At 40.9% G+C, this 10,955-nt stretch overlaps 1 pseudogene; it reads left to right on the plus strand.

The window, feature by feature from the left end:
• Window positions 1–10,496: 10,496 nt before the first annotated feature.
• On the plus strand, window positions 10,497–10,955 carry LOC105542307 (annotated as a pseudogene).

The following is a 10,955-nucleotide window of genomic DNA, read 5'->3' on the forward strand; positions in this document are numbered from 1 at the left end:
GTGCAGTGGCCGAATCTCAGCTCACTGCAAGCTCCGCTTCCTGGGTTTATGCCATTCTCCTGCCTCAGCCTCCAGAGTAGCTGGGACTATAGGTGCTCGCCACCTCGCCCGGCTAGTTTCTTGTATTTTTTTAGTAGAGATGGGGTTTCACCATGTTAGCCAGGATGGTCTCAATCTCCTGACCTCGTGATCCTCCCGTCTCAGCCTCCCAAAGTGCTGGGATTACAGGCTTGAGCCACCGTGCCTGGCCCGGCCATAGAAACTTTTTAATAATGTAATCCCATTTGTTTATTTTTGCCTCTGTTGCTTGTGCTTTTGAGGTCTTACCCAGAAAATCTTTGCCAAGACCAATGTCCCAACTAATGTTTTCTTCTAGTAGTTTTGTAGTTTCAGGCATTAGATTTTAGTATTTAATCAATTTTTATTTGATTTTTGCATATGGTAAAATATTGCAATCTAATTTCATTCTTCTGCATATAGATATCCAGCTTTTTCAGCACCATTTATTAACAAGATTGTCCTTTCCCCAACATACATTCTTGGCACCTTTGTCAAAAATGAGTTGTCTCAAAAAAATTAGCCGGGCATGGCAGTGTGTACCTGTTAGTCCCAGCTGCTAGGGAGGCTGAGGCAGGAGAATGGCGTGAACCCCAGAGGCGGAGCTTGCAGTGAGCTGAGTTTGTGCCACTGCACTCCAGTCGGGGTAACAGAGTAAGACTCTCTCTCTCTCTCTCTCTCACACACACACACACACATATACACACACACACACACACACGAGTTGTCTGTATGTGCATGAGTTAATTTCCGGGTTTTCTGTTCTGTTCCATTGGTCTATGTGTCTGTTTTTGTGCCAATACCATGCTGTTTTGGTTACTATAGCTTTGTTGTATAATTTGAATTCAGGTAGTGTGATACCTCCAGCTTTGTTGTTTTTGCTCAGGACCGCTTTAGCTATTTGGGGTCTTTTGTCATTCCATGCAAATTTTGAAATTTTATTTTCTGTTAATGTGAAGAATGCCATTGATATTTTAATAGAGATTGTATTGAATCTGAAGATCACTTTGGATATTATGGGCATTTTAACAATATTAATTATTCTGACCTATGAGCATGGGATATCTTTCTATTTTTTAGTGTCCTCTTCAGTTTCTTTCATTAGCATTTTATAGTTTTCCTTGTGGAGATCTTTTACTTCTTCTAATTAATTTATTCCTAGGGTTTTTTTGTGTGGCTATTGTAAAGGAGATTGCTTTCTTGGTTTCTTTTTCAGATAGATTATTGTTAGCATATAGAAATACTACTGATTTTTGTATGTTGATTTTGTATCCTGTAATTTTACTAACTTTGTTGATTAGTTCTAAGAATTTTTTGGTGTGGTAGGTTTTTCTAAATATAAGCTCATGTCATGTGTGTACAAGGCTAATTTGACTTCTTCCTTTCCAATTTGGATACCCTTTATTTCTTTCTCTTGCCTAATTGCTCTAGCTGGGATTTCCAGTACTATGTTGAATAACAGTGGTGAAAGTGGCATCATTATCTTGTTTCAGACCTTAGTGGAAAGGCTTTCACTTTTTCCCCATTCCATATGATATTAGCTATGTGCGTGTCACGTATGGCCTTTATTACATTGAGGTATGTTCTTTCTATATCCAATTTCTTGAGACTTTTATCATGAAGTGATGTTGAATTTTATCAAATGCTGTTTCACCATCTACTGAAATGATCATATGGCTCTTTTGATTCTGTTGATGGGATGTATCACATTTATTGATTTGTATATGTTGAACTATCCTTGCATCTGGGGATGAATACCATTTGATCATGGTGAATGATCTTTTTTTTTGAGACAGAGTCTCACCCTGTTGCCCAGGCTGGAGTGCAGTGGCACGATCTTGGCTCACTGCAGCCTCCACCTCCTGGGTTCAAGTGATCCTTATGCCTCGGCCTCCTGAGTAGCTAGGATTACAGGCATGTGCCACCACCCTGACTAATTTTTGTATTTTTAGTAGAGACAGGGTTTTGCCATGTTGGCCAGGCTGGTCTTGAACTCCAGGTCTCAAGTCATCCACCTGCCTTAGTCTCTTGGTCTCCCAAAGTGCTGGGATTACAGGCGTGAGCCACTGTGCCTGGCCACAGGCTACTTCTTGCCTCGTAGAATGAGTTTGGAAGTATTCCCTCTTCAACTCTTTAGAATAATTTGAGTAGAATTTGTATAATTCTTCTTTAAATATTTGGTAGAATTCAGCAGTAAAACCATCAGGTCATATGCTTTTCTTTAAAGAGAGATATTTAATTTCTGCTTTCATCTCATTACTCATAGTTGGCCTGCTTATGTTTTCTGATTCTTTATGATTCAATTTTAGTAAGTTGTATGTGTCAAATAATTTATCTTTTTAGTTTTCCAATTTATTGGTGTGTAGTTTTCCATAATAGCCTCTAATGATCCAGGCCAGATGTGGTGGCTCACGCCTGTAATCTTAGCACTTTGGGAGGCTGAGGCGGGTGGATCACCTGAGGTCGGGAGTTTAAGACCAGCCTGACCAACATGGAGAAACCTTGTCTCTACTAAAAATACAAAATTAGCTGGGCGTGGTGGCACATGCCTGTAATCCTAGCTATCTGGGAGGCTGAGGCAGGAGAATCGCTTGAACCCGGGAGGTGGAGGTTGCAGTGAGCTGAGATCGCACCATTGCACTCCAGCCTGGGCAACAAGAGCAAAACTCTGTCTCGGGGGAAAAAAAAGTCTCTAATGATTCTTTGTATTTCTGCAGTATCAGTTGTAATGTGTCCTTTTTCATCCCTGATTTTATTTATTTGGTCTTCTTTTTTTCTTGGCTGGTCTAGCTAAAGGCTTGCCAATTTTGTTATCTTTTCAAAAAACAACTTTTTGTTTTGTTTATCTTTTGTATTATAATTTTTTTTTTCTTCCTCCCACCACTTTTCTTTTTTTTTTTTTTTTTGAGACAAGGTCTGGCTCTATCACCCAGGCTGGAGTGCAGTGGTGCCATCTCGGCTCATGCAACCTCTGTCTCCCAGCTGAGGCCATCATCCTACCTTAACCTCTCAAGTAACTGGGACTACAGGCATGCACCACCATGCCTTGCCAATTTTGTATTTTAAGTAGAGGTGGAGTTTCGCCATGTTGTCCAGGCTGGTCTTGAACTTGTGAACTAAAGCAATCTGCCTGTTTTGGCCTCCCATAGTGCCGGGATTACAGGCATGAGCCACTGGACCTGACCTTTTGTATTATTATTATTTTTTGAGGTAGAATTTTGCTCTTGTTGCCCAGGCTAGAGTGCAATGGCATGATATTGGCTTACTGCAATGTCTACCTCCTGGGTTCAAGTGATTCTCCTGCCTCAGCCTCCCAAGTAGCTTGGATTATAATTAGCACACCTGGCTAATTTTGTATTTTTAGTAGAGATGGGGTTTCACCATGTTGGCCAGGCTGGTCTCAAATTCCTGACCTCAGGTGATCCACCCACCTCGGCCTCCCAAAGTGCTGGGATTACAGGTGTGAGCCATCGGGCCAGGCCATCTTTTGTATTTTTTTAATAGACAAGTTTTGCTATGTTGCCCAGGCTGGTCTCAAACTCCTGGCCTCAAGTGATCCTCCTGCCTTGGCCCCCTAAAGTTCTGGGATTATAGGCGTGAGCCACTACGCCTACTCTTTGGGGCTTTTTAAACCAGAAATCAGAATCTTCTTAAGCCACTTTTAATTTCTGTCCCATATGTAATAGGATCTTTTCCTTTCAGTTTCTCCAGTGGTCAAATATAACTCAGGGGAAGAAGCCAAAGTCAGAACCAAAATCTTTTCATTCTGTCTTTGGTTTGTACTCTGAGATATTGGTTTATATTTTTACCTTTGTTACTCTTCTATCAGTGACTTTCTCCTCAAAATATCTCACTTGAATTTAATGTGAAACCCACTTGGGTTTCTTGTGGATTTGTGTCCTGTATTAGTCCTTGGGTATGTGGTTTTCTATGAAGGTGTGCAATGTACATATATCTTTCTGCCTTTTTACTAATCTTTGTGGATACTTGTAAAATATTCCTTCAGCACTACAGACAATACACACATACCCTTTTCTTAGATGAAAACTTAGGATTGATTGAGAAGGAAACTTGGGCAATTACTCAAGTGGCCAGAAGAAATCTGAAAACTTGAGGCTAGAATGAACTTTGGGTCATTGTTGTCGGTAATTCTTTGTCTCCAGAGAATGTTTTACTTATATTAATTCTTTGGACTATAGTTTTGAAAGACTTAAAAAATTGTACTTGAATCTTGTTTATGTAACACTGTTTTTTATGGTAATCAGAGGAAAGAAAATCTTCAGAATCCATGAATAGGCACCATGACATTCAGGCCCAAGAACAAAGTTTTATCTGGACATAGCAAGGTCTGAGATTCTAGACTTTGCCTTAATACCTAGAAGCTAACAGAACATTCTTGTTTCCTTTGTCTCTTTTTTTGCACAGGAGTAACTCCTGGGAGCAGAACTAAGTGACGTCTTTAACACGTACTTTTTGCTAATTCCCATGATTTCTCCTAGGATATGCCCATAATTCAGGATCAGGGGTTACCAGTGTTGAGATCGAGCTAGAATACCCACAAGTGGCTTCACTCTGAGCTACAGTCTATTATACTGTTTATGGCCCTTAGAACACTGGCATAGGCTATTCATATCAATAGATTCATTTGTGAGGCTTAGTCTTTGACAAGAATATGAATAAGACAGAAAAGAGGGGAGTGGCCCTTCGTACTCTGAGAGTAGAGGTTCACTTTGGTTCAAGACTCGTAGCTCTCAGCTGTAAAGTCACAATTTCTATATGGCTGGTACCTGGGGCACTGAAGATATTTCCCTAGAATATGATCATTTTTGTCAGTTGAATGCCCTTTGATTTGGAGCAGATGAAAGAATTTAATAATGATTATCTTGGTGCCACCTACATGCAAATCCCACTGAGGTCAGCAACAAAATACAGAAAGAAATTCAGTTTTGGCAAGTCATGCCCAGGAGATATCAATAATGATTGCCTTTACATACACTGATGCATTACATGGAAAGGTTGGTCCCTGCAGAGAGGTCATTTTCAGTATATGTTGGAAGAATCTAGAATGGGAGAGATGAATAAATACAGACCAGAGCTGACATACAGAAAATTTTCAGTTAAGGTTTTATATATCTAATTAGTATGAAAGGTAAACCTGGGCAAGGAAATTAGAAAGAATTCAGAATTCAAAATTTTTAAAGAAATAATCCAATTTATCTTCTCAGAATAACGTTGGCATGATTTTTCATAGAGCATACTCTTTTTTCCTTGTTTCCTCCTTCTGTCGTATTAAGGCCCTATCGACTTCGGTCCCTGTTAATAAATAAATAAATTTAGTGATTATTATGGTCATTGGTATCAATAAGGACCCAAACAATGGGTCCTTAACATCTCAGCAGAACTTCACAGCTCTCTTTAATACTAATGTTCCTCCTGACCCATGCATCTATACATAAAATATTAATGAGCAAACATAGTACTAGACTTTGAGAATATGCAGATGAAGGAAGTGATATCTCTGCTCTTGCATGTAAGACCATTGTTTAGCTATTCTTTATAGTGGATACCGAATCATGATCCTTGTCTTCTCCCACTCTTCTGACATTCTCATAGCTTTTCATTTAACTGTGAAACAATAAAATGTTGAACACAATCTCAAAGAGCTGATGCCATCTTGGTAGTATTGAGATGCTGGTGGGGAGCTAGGAGCTCTGGATCCATGTCCTTCTTCTGAGTGAATCTGGCCAAGTCAGTAGCCTCTCTGAGCTTTATTTTTGTTTTTATTTTTTTGAGATGGAGTCTCGCTCTTGTGGCCCAGGCTGGACTGCAGTGGCATGATCTTGGCTCACTGCAACCTCTCCCTCCCGGGTTCAAGTGATTCTCCTGCCTCAGCCTCCTGACTAGCTGGGATTACAGGCACCCGCCACACGCCTGGCTAATTTTTGTATTTTTAGTAGAGACAGGGTTTCACCGTGTTAGCCAGGATGGTCTCGATCTCCTGACCTCATGATCTGCCTGCCTCTGCCTCCCAAAGTGCTGGGATTACAGGCATGAGCCACCACGCCTGGCTATCTCTCTCTCTCTCTCTGTCTGTCTGTCTGTCTCTCTCTCTCTCTCTCTCTCTATATATATATATATATTTTTTTTTTAAATGGAAGTCTTGCTGTATTGCCTAGGCTGGTCTTGAATGTTGGGTTCAAGTGATCTTCCTGCCTCAGCTTCCCAAGTAGCTGGGATTACAGATGCACACCACTGTGCTTGGCTGGACTTCAATTTTCACAATTTCAAGAGCGTTATTAAATTAAGTGACCTGAGAAACTTATGCCTATGACTGATTATAGTGACATTTAAGTGACCTGAGAAATTAATGCCTATGACATAATGATTAAAAAATAATTTTTAATAATTTTTATTACCCCAACTTAGGTATAATTTCTTGCCTCCCTGCTCATTGCCCTAGGCTTTCATTTGCTTTTTCCTTAAAAAAGCTTTGATCCCTAGTGTTTGGTGTCATTGAGGGTTAGGTAAGATATCCAGAGACTTACTTTTCAGTAATACAAAATTTTTCACAGATATATTTCTGTTTAAAGTTGTTTCTGTTGCCTCCACAGCCACTGAAGACAAAGGGCTCACATAAAAATGTCAAAGTGTTGTAGTAGAATCTGGTCAAATGTATTTTACAGGTGCCCTTCATTGGAGGATAGTTGCAGTATTCTGTGAATGAGAATTCCAGAGTCAGATTTTCTGTACTACCTTTTTGACATTCTTGTTCTCACAGGCTCAGACTACTAAAACTTTCAACCCACATGAATCTAACTAATTTTACCTCTGGGGAACAAGACAGAGTTCCCTAAGCATATGGGGAAATTATTCCAGACTACAGACTGAGTCCATGACGCAGAGAGAAATAGAGAAGGACAATGAGGTACTTATACTACTTTAGAGCTGAAAACAAGAAAGACCTGAGGTTTCCTTCATCCTTCCCAGTAAACATATCCCATTTCCTGACTCTCCACATGCTTCCCATGTCACTGGAAGTGAACAAATCATTGGCTTCCTCAAGGACACAGTTCAGAGCCCTTACTTTTGCTTTCTCCTCCCCACCCGCCAGAGTCTGTGCAAATACACAAGCTGAAAAGACCTCTCACCCACTACACCTACCCTGAAGGACAGGTTTAAAATGTCCACTCCGGCAGATCTTCCTTTCCTCCGTCAGTCTGTTTCCTCTCCTATCCAGCCCCACTTTTGCCTACTCATCCAGACTCACCTGGTTTTTCTGAGACCATGGAGATTAAGTGGTCAGAGCAGAGGCCATGATAACCGAGTGGGAGACAGAGAAAGAGTTAATGTTAGTCTTCTTGAAGCCCAACGGCAATTCCTTTTTTCTTTTTATTTTTTAATTGAGATGGAGCCTCGCTGTGTCGCCCAGGAGGGAGTGTAGTGGCGCTATCTCGGCTCTCGTTGCAACCTCTGCTGCCCGGGTTCAAGTGATTCTCGTGCCTGAGCCTCCTGAGTAGCTGGGACTACAGGTGTGCACCACCACGCCTTGCTAATTTTTGTATTTTTAGTACCCATGCGGTTTCGCCACGTTGGCCAGGCTGTTCTCGAACTCCTGACCTCAGGTGATCCACCTGCCTTGGCCTCCCAAAGTGCTGGGATTACAAGGGTGAGCCACTGCGCCTGGCCACCCAATTGCAATTCTCATCCATGATTGGGAACTGCCCCTTTTGCCTTGAGTGTTTCATAGATGCTCATATGAATTTGAATGAAGAACCAATTAATTTAAATAAGTAGGGTGGGAGTGCTCTATACATATATGGGAGAATGATGGCCTCTGCATATCTGTGTCAGTGGAATATAATGTAGTGGTTCTACACATATGTGTTGAATAGACTTAAAACTCATCTAATGCACAGACATACACCCCAACAAAGGAATTTCTTGGACTCCTCTGAAATCAATCCCATTTTCATAACCCCTATTCTTATACTGAAATCTCATGGATAAAACTTAAGTTGATTCTACCTTCTGTCTTCCTCCTTCTCCACTCCATAGAGGAAACTCAATGTAATTCTCTGAATCAGATGTCCTAGAGCCATATGGTTTGAGATAAAAAGGGGACTTGATTCTAATTACTGGCAGCAACATCACCCAGGCTGCCCAGACCTCCCTCTCCTTCACAGTGTCACACTGGTCTGCCCTTTCTGTTTTTCTTTACCTCCAAGATGTCCACTTTCACATAACTGTTTTCTGAGTTGTAGAGGAAATATGTCCCCTGAAGGTGTGTGGAGAAGCATGGACAAGATGAGGAGCCATAGAGAAAAGTGAGCCCATTCAGGCTTCATGGTGTTGCAGACAGCAGATAGAAGAATCCTGGACTTGGCTGAAATTATATCTGAAGGGTTGGCTCTCCTTCTCATGTGAGAAGTTGAATTCATATCTCTGATTTTTATCTTCCCAGGGCTTAAGCCTGGGCAGGGTTCTGGTGCATCCAGAATCAGCCTTGTGAGCAGGACAGTAAGTTCTTGGGTACCCAGCCATGCAGCTTGAAAGACCATGCCTTGTCAGAGCCCTACTGATTAACCTCAGCCTTCCCGCCTTCTTTCCTCCACATCTAGGGATCATGACCACTTATCGCTCAGGACGTCAACATCTCTATAATGAACAGTTGTAAATAAATTCTTACCAATGCTTTAATATATACATGTGAATACCTGAAAGCAAATTAACTAAGGCTTGAACCTAAGAAACTGGAACAAAACAGCAAAGTAAGTAAAGGGAAAGTAGACAGAGGATAATTGAAGAAAGTAGTTGAAATTAGTGAATTAGAAAAAAAGAAACCCTAAAATTGCCAAATAAAACTAAAAGTCTGTACTTTAAAAATATCATTAAAATAGACAAAACTGCCAAGAATGGCTGGAAAAAACATAGAAGAAATAAACACGTTCAGTAATAGAAATGTGAAATGGATAGAACTCAAACATAGAGGAGAGAAAAAATTTACCAGGAAATAGTCTTGCTCCTGATCTTAAAGGAAAACTTTTAAATTTCTCCCATTAAGTTTGATGTTATCTCTGGGTTTTTCATAAATGTGCTTTTTTAGGTTGAGGAAGTTCCCTTCTATTCTTAATTTGAGGAGTGTTTTTATCATAAAAGGGTGACAGATTTTTGTCAATTTTTTTTTCTGTGTCTATTGAGTTGATTATGTTGGTTATGTCCTTTGCTGTGTTAAAGTGGTATATTACATTGGTTTCTGCATGCTTGAATAACCTTGCATTCTTGGGACAAATTCCATTGGATTTGATTATGGTGTGTAATCTTTTTTTTATATGTGGCTGAATCTTTTTACTAATAGTTTTTGAGAATTTTTGTGCCTATATTCATAGGGACTATTGGTCTGTAGTTTTCTTTTTTTATGATATCTTTGTCTGTAGTACTGGCCTCACAGAATGAGTTGGAAAGTATTCCATCCTCTTCTATATTTTGGAAGAGTTTGTAAATGATTAGAGTTAATTCTCTAAAAGTTTAGTAGAGTTCTTCATTGAAATCATCTGAGCTTGGGCTTTCCTTTGTGGAATATTTTTTGATTAGTGATTTGGTGTCTACTCTTTATAGATCTATTCACATTTCCCATTTATTTTAAGTCAGTTTTGGTAGTTGTTGTCTTTTTAAGAATTTGTTCATTTCATCTAAGTTACCTAATTTTTTAGCATACAGATATTCCCAGGATTCCTTTACAATCATTTTAATTTCTGGATGTGTTTGCTTCCACCAAGAGCGTGCGCCTTGTCCAGCTCGAGTACGGCTGTAGGTATCCCTGGGCAGCGACCCCTCCTGGCTCAGTGTGAGGACAGGAATCTGCTAAGGCTCCGTAGCCAACTTGCTAGGCCTCGGTCTGTCCAGCACTAGTTTAAGAGCGGGAGAATCTAGCTTCAAACTGCACCTCTGCTTGTGACCTTGCACAAGCCTCTACCTGGCTTTGGGCCTTGGTACCCATCTTGGCTGATTGATTAAGATGCCCTACAAGTTTCCTTTTAGTTTTGACAATGTTTCCTGTATTCACCTAGGGCAGGGATTCTAAACTGATTTTAGATATTAGGGGCCTCTTTGAGAATTGTTTGCCCTTTTCTTAGAAACACGCTTCACTGGGTGCCGTGGCTCACACCTGTAATCCCAGCACCTTGGGAGGTGGAGGCAGGCAGATCACTTGAGGCCAGGAGTTCAAGACCCACCTGGCCAACATGGTGAAAACCTGTCTCTACTAAAAATACAAAAATTAGCTGGGCATGGTGGTATGTGCCTGTAATCCTGGCTACTTGGGAGGCTGAGGCAGGAGAATCGTTGGAACCTGGGAGACGGAGGCTGGCCACTGTACTCCGGCCTAGGTGACAAAGTGAGACTCCATCTCAAAAAAAAAAAAAAAAAAAAAAAATTACAATACTGTGAATAACCACAACTGTGAAGTTAGGAAAGCTCAGTTGAAGCAAGAGATGGGTAGTGCTTCATCTAGCCAAAGAGTTTGAAGTGGTTCTGGAAACTTTGGTGGTGGTCTTGGAGGTGGCTTTAGTGGGAATGACAACTTTGGTCGTGGAGGAAACTTCAGTGGTTGTGGTGGCTTTGGTGGCAGGCATGGTGGTGGTGGATATGGTGGCAATGGGGATGGCTGTAATGGATTTGGTAATGACGGAAGCAATTTTGGAGGTAGTGGAAGCTACAATGATTTTGGCAATTACAACAATCAGTCTTCAAATTTTGGATTCATGAAGGGAGGCAACTTTGGAGGCAGAAGCTCTGACCCCTATGGTGGTGGAGGCCAATACTTTGCCAAACCACAAAACCAAGGTGGCCATGGAGGTTCCAGTAGCAGTAGTAGCTATGACCGTGGCAGAAGATTTTAA

This window comes from Mandrillus leucophaeus, unplaced genomic scaffold (genome assembly GCF_000951045.1).
Source record: "Mandrillus leucophaeus isolate KB7577 unplaced genomic scaffold, Mleu.le_1.0 Scaffold255, whole genome shotgun sequence".
NCBI lineage: Eukaryota > Metazoa > Chordata > Mammalia > Primates > Cercopithecidae > Mandrillus > Mandrillus leucophaeus.